This window comes from Octodon degus, unplaced genomic scaffold (genome assembly GCF_000260255.1).
Source record: "Octodon degus isolate 3935 unplaced genomic scaffold, OctDeg1.0 scaffold00010, whole genome shotgun sequence".
NCBI classification, from domain to species: domain Eukaryota; kingdom Metazoa; phylum Chordata; class Mammalia; order Rodentia; family Octodontidae; genus Octodon; species Octodon degus.
The window spans coordinates 18,971,290-18,981,437 of record NW_004524586.1 but is presented as its reverse complement, the minus strand read 5'-3'; the positions used below and the strand labels follow the sequence as shown (position 1 = coordinate 18,981,437).

Genomic DNA, 10,148 nt, shown 5'->3' with positions numbered 1-10,148 from the left:
GCCTGCCGGGCCCTTGGCGGCCAGTGGGGTCGAGGCCGCCCAGCTCGCAGGCCCGGCGGTGCGGGCGAGGGAGGGCAGGCCCGGGCCGCCGCTGGCCGCGCGGACGTCCATCTTGGGCTCTCCCGGCGCGGGGACGAGCGGGGGCCTTGGGAAGGTGGGTCCGCCCCACTTGTTTACCGACCTGGCGGCCGCCACTGGCCGCCTGGGGAGCCCGGCTACCTCTCTTCCGCCGGATCCCCCAATTTATTTTCCTGTCCAGCGAGTCGGTGACGGGGCTCGCGTCCCTTTTGCGCTAGGCCGTAAATACTTGGGTCCATTGCCACAAGTTGGTGATGGCTTCCAAACTTGGATTTCGGTCACTTGACTGCTGCTCCGCCTCCTGCATGTGGCCTTCTGTTGTTCCTGTAAAATCAAGGTGGCGTGGGGAGGGGGAGCTAGAACTTGTGGAAGGACTGGCTAGCCCCCTGTGGCAGTAGCGACAGCTCGGTGTACGTAGCCCCCACCCCCCCAGCCCCTCTAGTTTGGTGCGGGTCAACCCTCATGCAAAAGGGCTGTGATGAATACTTGTTTTACGCTGAGGGGACGGCGGGAGGATAGGTTAAGCCTGGAAGTTTGTTTGTTGTTTTTGGCAGAACCGGGGATTGAACTCAGGTCCTTGCGCTTGCCAGGGAAGAAGCCTGGAAGTTTGAAACGGCCCATCATCTTTAAGATACCGTGGTGTTTTGAAACTCCCTTGGCTGAGGATTTTGTGTTTCAGTCACTCGATTTTCTTTCACCGTGAACTGCCAGATGAAGCACCGCCCTCTGTTCTCAATGTTTTGGTCTCACCTTATGATGGCTCATTGTTTTTGTTAATGCACAAAATGACTGTTTTTAAGAACATAGCGAAGAGAAACTTTTAATTCTTGGAATTTTAAAAACGATGAATAGTTCCTGTACCTGCTGTCTTTGAGTTCCTTATCTCTAGTGCAACTCCCACGGTACCCCTATGTTGATAAAATACCGGTGACTGCATAGACTGTAACTCAGGGGAAACCGTAAGGAATTGTGATGTTTGCTTTGCTTGTGTCAAGAGGCTTGGGACAGTCATCTAAACTATTTTTGGAAAAAATAAAGCTCAACGTGGCCTCCTGGTTATTATTTGTAATTAAATGACATAACTCGAAAAACATTAGAACTTGCTCCCTCTTGAATTTTGCCTTTAAGGTAAGCAGTGTATTTACGCTGAAATTTCTAACGTTTTTATTGAGCAATTGGGCACTTAAGTAGTACTAGGATAGTAATGACACAGTTTACCTCTTCGGGAGGAATATAATTTGAATATCATGAGGGATTTTTATTTGTGGCAGTTTTCAACATCTTTTATTAATAAGAGCATTGGAACCTCCCATTTATTTACTCTTGAAATGTGCTTGGGTTATCATGATGCACTCATTCATGCAGTATATTTTAAGTTCATGGCCTTGATCCAGATGTGTACAGAGATACGGGTTATGGCATATCACATTTAAAGTCTGAACATGGCCTTAGTTACACAATGTTTGAGGTAAATTGTTTCATGTTGTCATTGATACAGTGAGAACCATTCCATGTACTTTATACTTCTTGCTTTTATAGTAAATGTAAACTAAGGAAATAGGAGTTATGAGGTAGAACACTAACTTTTTATTTAATTCGGTTCAGTTTTATTTAGGCATTGTTTGCCCTCCCTCCATTTCTGGTAACACCATCTTATCTGGACTTTGAATATTTTTGCCCCCAGTGATAATGATGTTTCTTTTGAAATATTTGTGCTCCACATGTGTTTTGGATAAAATGTCTTGCACATTGAACACTCTTAAATTCTCACATAATGTAAAGATCCACAGACTACTCCTTAAGTGCAAAACAAAGCTACAGCTCCTTGATGTGACATTCGGCTTTCTCTGTAGTCTGACCCTGATCCATTCAATTCAAATTTTTATTTTTTCTTTTGCGAATCTAGTTGCAGTCATAATAAGTTGTTTGGGGTTCCTTTGAAATTCTTCCTCTTTGTTTGGAATCCTCTTCTGCTTGTGTTCATTGGGTGCTCTCTGGGCTGACTTCACTGTGCTGATCAAGGGGCCTTTTTGACAGTTTAACCCCAAATGTTGTGAGACACTCTTCCTTTTTACCCATAATCTATGCTTGTGTGGATTTCAGTTTATCTTTAAATTTTTTTTTTTTCATCTCAACTAGATTTTTAAGACCTTTGGAAAATGAACTTTTATCTATGGACTATATTGATTATTTCAGCACTGAAAATGTGGATACATGATATGACAAAGTATTTTTGGTTATGGCTATATTTTAGGATATGCAGTTTATTGTCTCAACTGTTGGAGTTTCTGGAACTTTGTGTTTATGACAAAATATTTTAAATTATATCTCTTAAAGCATCTGAGCAGTATGTTTATATTATCAGCCGAGTTCTCTGTAGAAGATGCTTAACATTTTCATGATGATGCCATATTATTCATGTGAAAATAAACGCAATTCTCTGGTTTATTTGATGTTTGAGTCTCAGGCTGTTGATTGATTTTTGTGTTTGGTGACAGTGACATGAATTTTAGCCATTCTGTATTTGTGTGTATGTAACATTTATCATGATGGGAAGGAGAGAATCTGTAGCCTTACAGTTCTTCTTGCTTCTTAACCTCAGATGTTGGCAACATGTGTTGTTGATCATAAGCTAGATGAGACAGGAGAGTATGTGATTCATTGCTACCTGTCAACACTGTTGGAGGAAAACACCAACAGACTGGCCCATAACATTGGTATATACCAAGAATAACACACATAATTATGTAGTATCATAGGTGGACACTGATACATTTGGAAAATAGGTGTGTATGTTTCTGTTGTGTATTGTGAGTGGGAGGTAAGGTATTTTATGGGTACATTAGTCTCTTGGCAGTAAACCATCTTAACCACTGCTTCTATGTGGAAATTTGTCATCTTCCAAATCATCAAAGTATTTTTCTCTTTCAAATTGTCTGATATTTTAGGAAATAGTTTATATGAAAACTTTTCCCCAAAGGTTCCTAAACTTTTCTAGTATACTTTTAGGTAAAAATAACATGACAGTAAATTTTTCAGAAATATGGGGCATTTTTTACTCAAGCTACTTGCATTTGTAGAAGTCCATAGAATTATACTACTAATAATGCTTGAGAAATCTGGGTCAGTAAATTTATTATTATTATTATTATTATTATTATTATTTTTGATGGTACCACAGATCGAACTCAGGACCTTGTGCTTGCCAGGCAAGCACTTACTCCACTGACCTATCTTCCTGGCCCAGTAAATTTACTTTATTTTTTATTTATTTTTTTTTTTGTGGAACTGGTGATTGAACTCAGGCCCTTGCGCTTGCCAGGGAAGTGCTTATTCCACTGAGCCATCTCCCCAGCCCCTAAATTTACTTTCTGAGAGGGTGTTATTTGGGTTTAGTTGAAATTTTTATTTATTTATTTATTTATTTGTGTGTGTGTGTGTGTGTGTGTGTGGCCAGCTCAGCCCACCAGGGGGCGGGGTGGGCTGGCATGTGGTGCTGGGGGATTGAACCACGGTCCCTGTGCTTTAGCTAAGCTTGCTCTAAGTAGGTGCTTTAGACCACCGAGCCATCCCACCAGCCCCAGTTGAAATTTTTTGACAACAGCCATCAGTTTGAATTTTAAAATGGAGGTGGGCCAGGTAAATTGAATATGAAGTTGACAATATTTCTGTTGCCCAGTGGATGGAACTTTTTGGTAATGAAAAAATGAGTTTACTGTTTTTATAGTCTTTATGTTGAGAACTGTACCTTTTGATCTCAGTCACAGTATTAGCTTTTTATCTTCTAGTTAAATTTTTACTTGCATGAATTTAAATCAAATACATAAAAATATTGGAGTGGATAAGACATTATTGGGATCAGTTAGTTCTTTTCCTAGGTTTTTTTTTTTTTTTAATTTTAGGTTTTTCTGAACTTAGTTTTTTTGTTGTTGTTGGTGGTGTTCTGGGGAGTAAATCTAGGATATATTGCATTCTAACTGTATAGTCTAGACTGAGCTACGCCCCTACTCTATTGAGTGGAATTTTTTTTTTTTTTTGTAAATAACTTCACAGAGATATGTTTAATATGCCATAAAATTCACCCATCTAAAGTAGGTTTTTAGGTCTGTTGCTACAGCTCAGCGGCGCAGCACCTGTCTGACAAGTGTAAAGCCCTGAGTTCAATTCCCAACCCCGCCCCCCCAAAAAAAAGATTTTTTGTGTCATCTTAGAGTTGTACAACCATCACCACTGTGTAATTTTAGAATACTTTTGTCAAACCATTTGCCAGTGAACAGTTTATCCTTTGCTTTCAACTTCTGGCAACAACAAATCTCCTATTTGTGTCTGTTAGATTTGCCTGTTTTGGAAATTTCGTGTAAATGGAGTCACAATATATCGCCATTTGTGTTGGGTTTTTTCACTTAACATGTTCCTAAGGTTCTGTTTTAGTTATATGGAAGTATTTCATTCATTCATTTAAAAATTTTTTTATTTTTCTTTTTGAGATAAGGTCTTGCTATGCAGTTCAGGCTGGCCTTGAGCTCACTTTGTAGCCCAGGCTGGTCTCGAATTTGCAGCAGTCTTCCTGCCTCACCCCCTGGGTGTTGGGATTACAGGCATGTGCTACCATGCCCAGCCTCATTCATTTTTATGGTGGAATAATAGTCTCTTGTACAGTGTACCACATTTTGTTTATGCATTTATTAACCGATGGACTTTGGGGTTTTTGGGTGTTATGAAATGTGCAGCTTATGAAAGTTGTGTACAGGTTTTTGTTTCATGAAGCTTTTTTTTAAGACTGGGCATGGTGGTGTATGCCTGTAATCTCAGCACTCAGGAGGCTGAGGCAAGATTGTTTTAAGATCAGCCTGGACTACAAAGTGAGCTCAAGGCCAACCTGAATTGTATTGTGAGATCCTGTGGCAAAAACACAAAACAAAACAACAACAAAACCCAAAAACCAACTACAAAGACTCCCAAAGTGGGTGGTTTTTTTTTTTTTTTTTTGTATTTTAGGGAAGGGTTTACAGAGTGTTTAGGGTCTTACTACTAGATTGGCCTTGTAGTGATTCTCCTATTTACAGCCTCCCAAGTTCTCAAAGTGTTTTTTTGAGAGAAGTTCTCACTGTAGAGTTCAGGCTGGTCCTGAACTCACTATGTAGCCCAGGCTGGCCTTGAACAATCAGCAGTCCTGCCTCATCATGCCAAGTAAGTACTGGCCCATTTTCTATTTCTATCAGTAGTGTAAGAGTACTTATTACTATGCTTTTAAAATTTTAGTCAATGATGAATGAATGTTGGATTTATTTATTTATTTATTTATGGCCAGCTCAGCCCACCCTGGGGGCGGGGGCTGGTGCAACATGTGGTGTTGAGGGATGGAACCACGATCTTTGTGCTTTGCCTAAGCAGGCGCTTTAGACCACTGAGCTATCTGGCTGGCCCTGAATGTTGGAGTTAGTCAAGGACTTTTTCTGCATTAATTAATATGACCATGTGATTTTTCTTCTTAAACAGGCGCTTTAGTCTGCCGAGCTATCAGGCCGGCCCTCTTTTTTAGCATATTGATGTGATGGGTTACATTAGTAGCTTTTAAAAAATTTAAAAAATTTATTTAATTTAGAGACAAAATCTCAAGATTTAGAGGCTTGATCATATTCAGGTTCCATAACTATTATTATTTGGTGCAAATAATTCATAGCTGGTACCATGTGGACACATGTTAACCTTATTTTAGAAATAGGGTGGTTTTTTTTTTTTTTTTTGCAAAACTGGGGATTGAACTCAGGCCCTTGCGCTTGCCAGGCAAGCACTTATTCTACTGAGCTATCTCCTCGGCCCCTGAAGGCAGTTCTTACTTAAGTGACAATAGTGGTTTCTATAATGATCTAGTTTGGTGCATATTAGTCTAAAGGGTTGACAGTTACTAATATTTTCCCCTCAGTGGTTTTCTCCAAAACAAAAAATACTCATAAGGAAGGTATTTTAAAGTCTAAAATCATGGTGATTAGTACCAGTTCTTTTTTCACCCAATTTTATATGCTTATTGTGTTTTCTTTTATAAATAATGTTTTAGGTTCTCACTAGCTCAATTTTTCCTTTATTTTTATTTGGCGTAGTGGTCCAGGGGATTGAATCTAGGGTGCTAGCTCTGAATTACATCCTCAGACCTTCTTAAAGCAAAAACTTAAAATTTTACTTTATTTTTAATATTGAGGTTGTCTTGCTAAGTTACCTAGTTATCCAAGCTGGGCTTGAATATGTGATGCTCCTGCCTCATCCCTTTGGGAAGATCAATTTAGTCTGTTTTTGGCATTCCTTCCCAGGATACCCTTTACTGAAATTTTACCTACTTGCTCTGCATTTCTTGACAATGAAGGTTGAAATTTTTATCCTATTTTTGTTATTCATCACACTAGGAATCATGAGGGAAGTGATTAACTCAATGATTTTATATTATCAAATAATATAGATTGTACTTTTAAAATAAATGTTTTAATTGAAATAACTTCAGTGGATTGAAATTTAGGAAAAATAACAGAATTTGAATAGAATTGAGGAATTAGGAAAAAGCTACTTTTGGACCATATGAGGTCCAGCTAAGGTTTTCCCTTAGTTTATCTTATTTGTTCTGTGTTCTTTTCATAGCTTTTCCCCTCTTTCATATTATAACTGAAAGTTCCAAGTTTCTACCCCTCTTGTCACACAGATAACATCCATAGTCTTTAATCAAAAGGCGACCTTTAGAGGACTAGATGCAATGACTTCTATTTAGGATACTCTATAAATTGGGGATAATCTGTTCCAGTGTGAACAGAGAATGGTACATAATGAGAGCATTTAAATTTGTAAGTGGCAGTGTTCATGGTTCTTACCAAACTGCTTAATTACTGTTACTTTTTGTGAAACCAGAAATCAGACCTAAGGTTTCATACATACTATTCAAGCCCTGTTTTACTGTATTTTAAATGCTATGTTGATAGATACTGTTCGGGATAATCACTCCATTTCGATATATGTTTAAAGAAAGCTTCATTCTTTCATTTAATTAGATTGTGGGTTCCTTGAGCATGAAGACAATATCTCTGTTTCCGTGAATGTGTAACTTTGGTAATTGTCCTGTTTTGCTACATTTAGCTCATTTTGTTTAGGGTTGTAATTTGAAATACATAACTGGGAAACTAAAGGAACTCTGCAGAGATGGGGTCTACCCAAGCTCAAAATATATTTATAGTATACCTCTCTTTGTTACATGAAGTGTTGAAATAAGACAGTTGATATGTGGAGTTAGAATTTCTCCTGAAATAGCTAGATGTTTCATGATAGATTTGTCATTATTATAGCTTTGTATCTTCTAAGTCTTTTTTCCATTCTAATTATTAAATTGCTGTTGGTTTAGAAGGAAAACTCATTAAAATTGTAACTTTTATTTTAGCTTCCCTAATTTATGCATTCTTGGTAAATTAAAATTCAACTTTAAACTCTTGCTATAGTTTAAGTGCTTCTATTTGTGTGGAATGAAGATTGATGTACTGGTTGTAGGAATAATTTCTTCGCCCAGTGTATGGGATAGTGCCAGCAACACCAGTGTCACTCTGGCAGGTGTTGGTTAACTTAAATTTATACTGTCTAGCTTGTCCATAATTTTTTTTTTTTTTTTTTTTTTAGGTGAGGTCTTGACATGTAGTTCAGGCTGACCTTAAACTCAGTGTGTAACCCAAGCTAACCTTAAATTTGTGTCAGTGATTCTTCTGCCTCAGCCTCCCAAGCACTATGATTATAGGTATCTGCTATTATGCCCTGCTTCATAAATTCTTTGGAAGGACACAGCAAGTCTGTTTAGTTCAAATCTACTTATTTGGTATAGATTACATATACTGTAAAGCAGACCTAATAGAGACAGGCTTGTTCTTTGTGAGATTACTGATGATTACATTTATATACTGTTTCACATAGATTTAGTGCTTTTAGGAGGATATTTAGTGATTACAAAACTTTCATTTTGCCTTTTACATAGCATGGCTTGAATAATCAATTTAGGAATTGTCATAGTAGTTCAAGTTGGTCAGATTTTGAAGGTAAGTCTGCTGTAGAATGGTGACTTCCAGAGCAATGAGAAAAGGAGTGGATATTTATCATATAACTCTATGACTTTTTTTTTTTTTTTTTTTTTTATGGAACCGGGGCTTGAACTTGGGCCCTTGCACTTGCCAGGTAAGCTCTTATTCAACTAAGCTATCTCCCTGGCCCAACTCTATGACTTTTAGTAGTCCAATTTCTTCAGTTTGTAGATGGGAAAACTGAAAACGTAAAATTATGATCAAGAATTCAGTTTTTGTTTGTTGTTTTTTATTTTATTTATTTATTTATTTATTGCAGAACCGGGGATTGAACTCAGGCCTTTGCGCTTACCAGAAAAGCGCTTATTCCACTGAGCTATCTCCCTGGCCCCTAAGAATTCAGTTTTGGATATTAGTTAGAGGTGTTTCCTAATCATCCAGATGTCAAATACACAGCTAGATTCACAGATCGTTAGTAAGGGGTGAAGTCTAGCTGTATATATAAATTTGGGACTCATATTTTATAAATAAAATTTAAACCCCAGAGATGGAATGAAATCTCCAAGGGATTTATGGTAGTGCATTAAGAGATAAGAACTAACAGATTGGGCCAAGCATGGTGGCACACCCTAGTAATCCCAGCACTGAGGAGGCTGAGGCAGAAGGATCAGCAGGAATTAGGTCCAGATTGGGCTATTCAATGAGTCTGAGGCCAACCTAGGCCCCCCAGTGAGATTCTTGTCTATCACCCTCCAATCCTCCCGTCCCCCCCCCCCCAAAAAAAAAAAAAAAAAAAAAAAAAAAAAGCTAAGGACTGAGCCTGGGGGCATTGGGCTCTTAACCTCAGGAATACGGTATAAGAAAGCCAGCAAAGAAAACTGAAGAACAGGTAGTGAGAATGGAGGAAAACCAGAATAGTGTCTTGGAAAACAAACTTTAATCATGGGTTGTGGAATCAGAGGTTTCAGACTAAGTCATTTAACAAACTTAGTGGTTAATTTGTTGTATTTTTTGAGCACAAGTTCTTTTTACTCCAGATGCCAGACTAGCAAGGATAGTGCAGTACTTGGTGGTGGTACACACCAAGGGCATGAGGCACAGAGTAGTCTTAGATCAAGGCCAGCTCTCAAAAAACCAAACCAAATCCACCCACCCAAACTAGCAAGAACAAAAATGTTTTGTAATTTTTTTTTTTTTTTTTAAATTTGATACAGGGTCTCACTAATGCAGTTCACACTTGTAGTGATCCTCCTCTGTTTTCAGCCTCCCCAGTGCTGGGATTACAGCTTGCACCACCATGCCCAGACTCTGTCACAGGGTTAGTGGGGCCCAGTGCAGTATTTGGGACCGGTGTTGAACCCTGGTCCCCGTGCTTGCCAAAGCAGGCTTAGTCAGCTGAGCTTTCTCCCCAGCCCAGTTTTATAATTTTATAGATTTGATTAAATTACATGTATTTATGCAATATGCAATACATGTTTACATTTTTAATGGAGTAGAACATGAGGTTGCAGTAGACATCAAGACTGGCCATGTAATGTTTCAGATATTTGTTGATAGAGTTACATGTTTAAGTATGGATCTGTCTTGATATGAAATAAAGAGAAGGAGGCCGGGGAGATAGCTCAGTAAAATAAGCACTTGTCTGGCAAGTGCAAGGGCCTGAGTTCAACCCCCGGTTCCATCAAAAAAGAAAAAAAAAAAAAAAAAAAAAAGAAAGAAAGAGAAAAAAAATGAAGGGAAAACAGATGTGATTGGCTTTTATCAGTTTGCAAAGATAAGACATTTCAAGTGTGTGTGAAAAAATAACTTTCAGTCCAAAAGTAAAGAAGGTGGTACATTTCCTTTCTTTAAATGAACTCAGGGGCTGGCGAGATGGCTCACTGGTCTAAAGCACCTACTTGGAACAAGCTTGGTAAAGCACAGGGACCACGGTTCGATCCCCCAGCACCACATGCCAGCCAGCCCCGCCCCCGGTGGGCTGAGCTAGTCACACACACACACACACACACACACACACACACACACACA

At 38.7% G+C, this 10,148-nt stretch overlaps 1 protein-coding gene across 1 annotated transcript in view; it reads left to right on the top strand.

Moving 5' to 3' along the window:
- The first annotated feature begins 71 nt into the window (after positions 1 to 71).
- Positions 72 to 10,148, top strand: part of Zranb1 (zinc finger RANBP2-type containing 1) — a 64,108-nt gene continuing 54,031 nt past the window's right edge. Inside the window, exon 1 of the mRNA XM_023708902.1 lies at positions 72 to 154. The gene's annotated coding sequence lies outside the window, so the exon portion shown is untranslated. The remainder of the gene's footprint in view (positions 155 to 10,148) is intronic.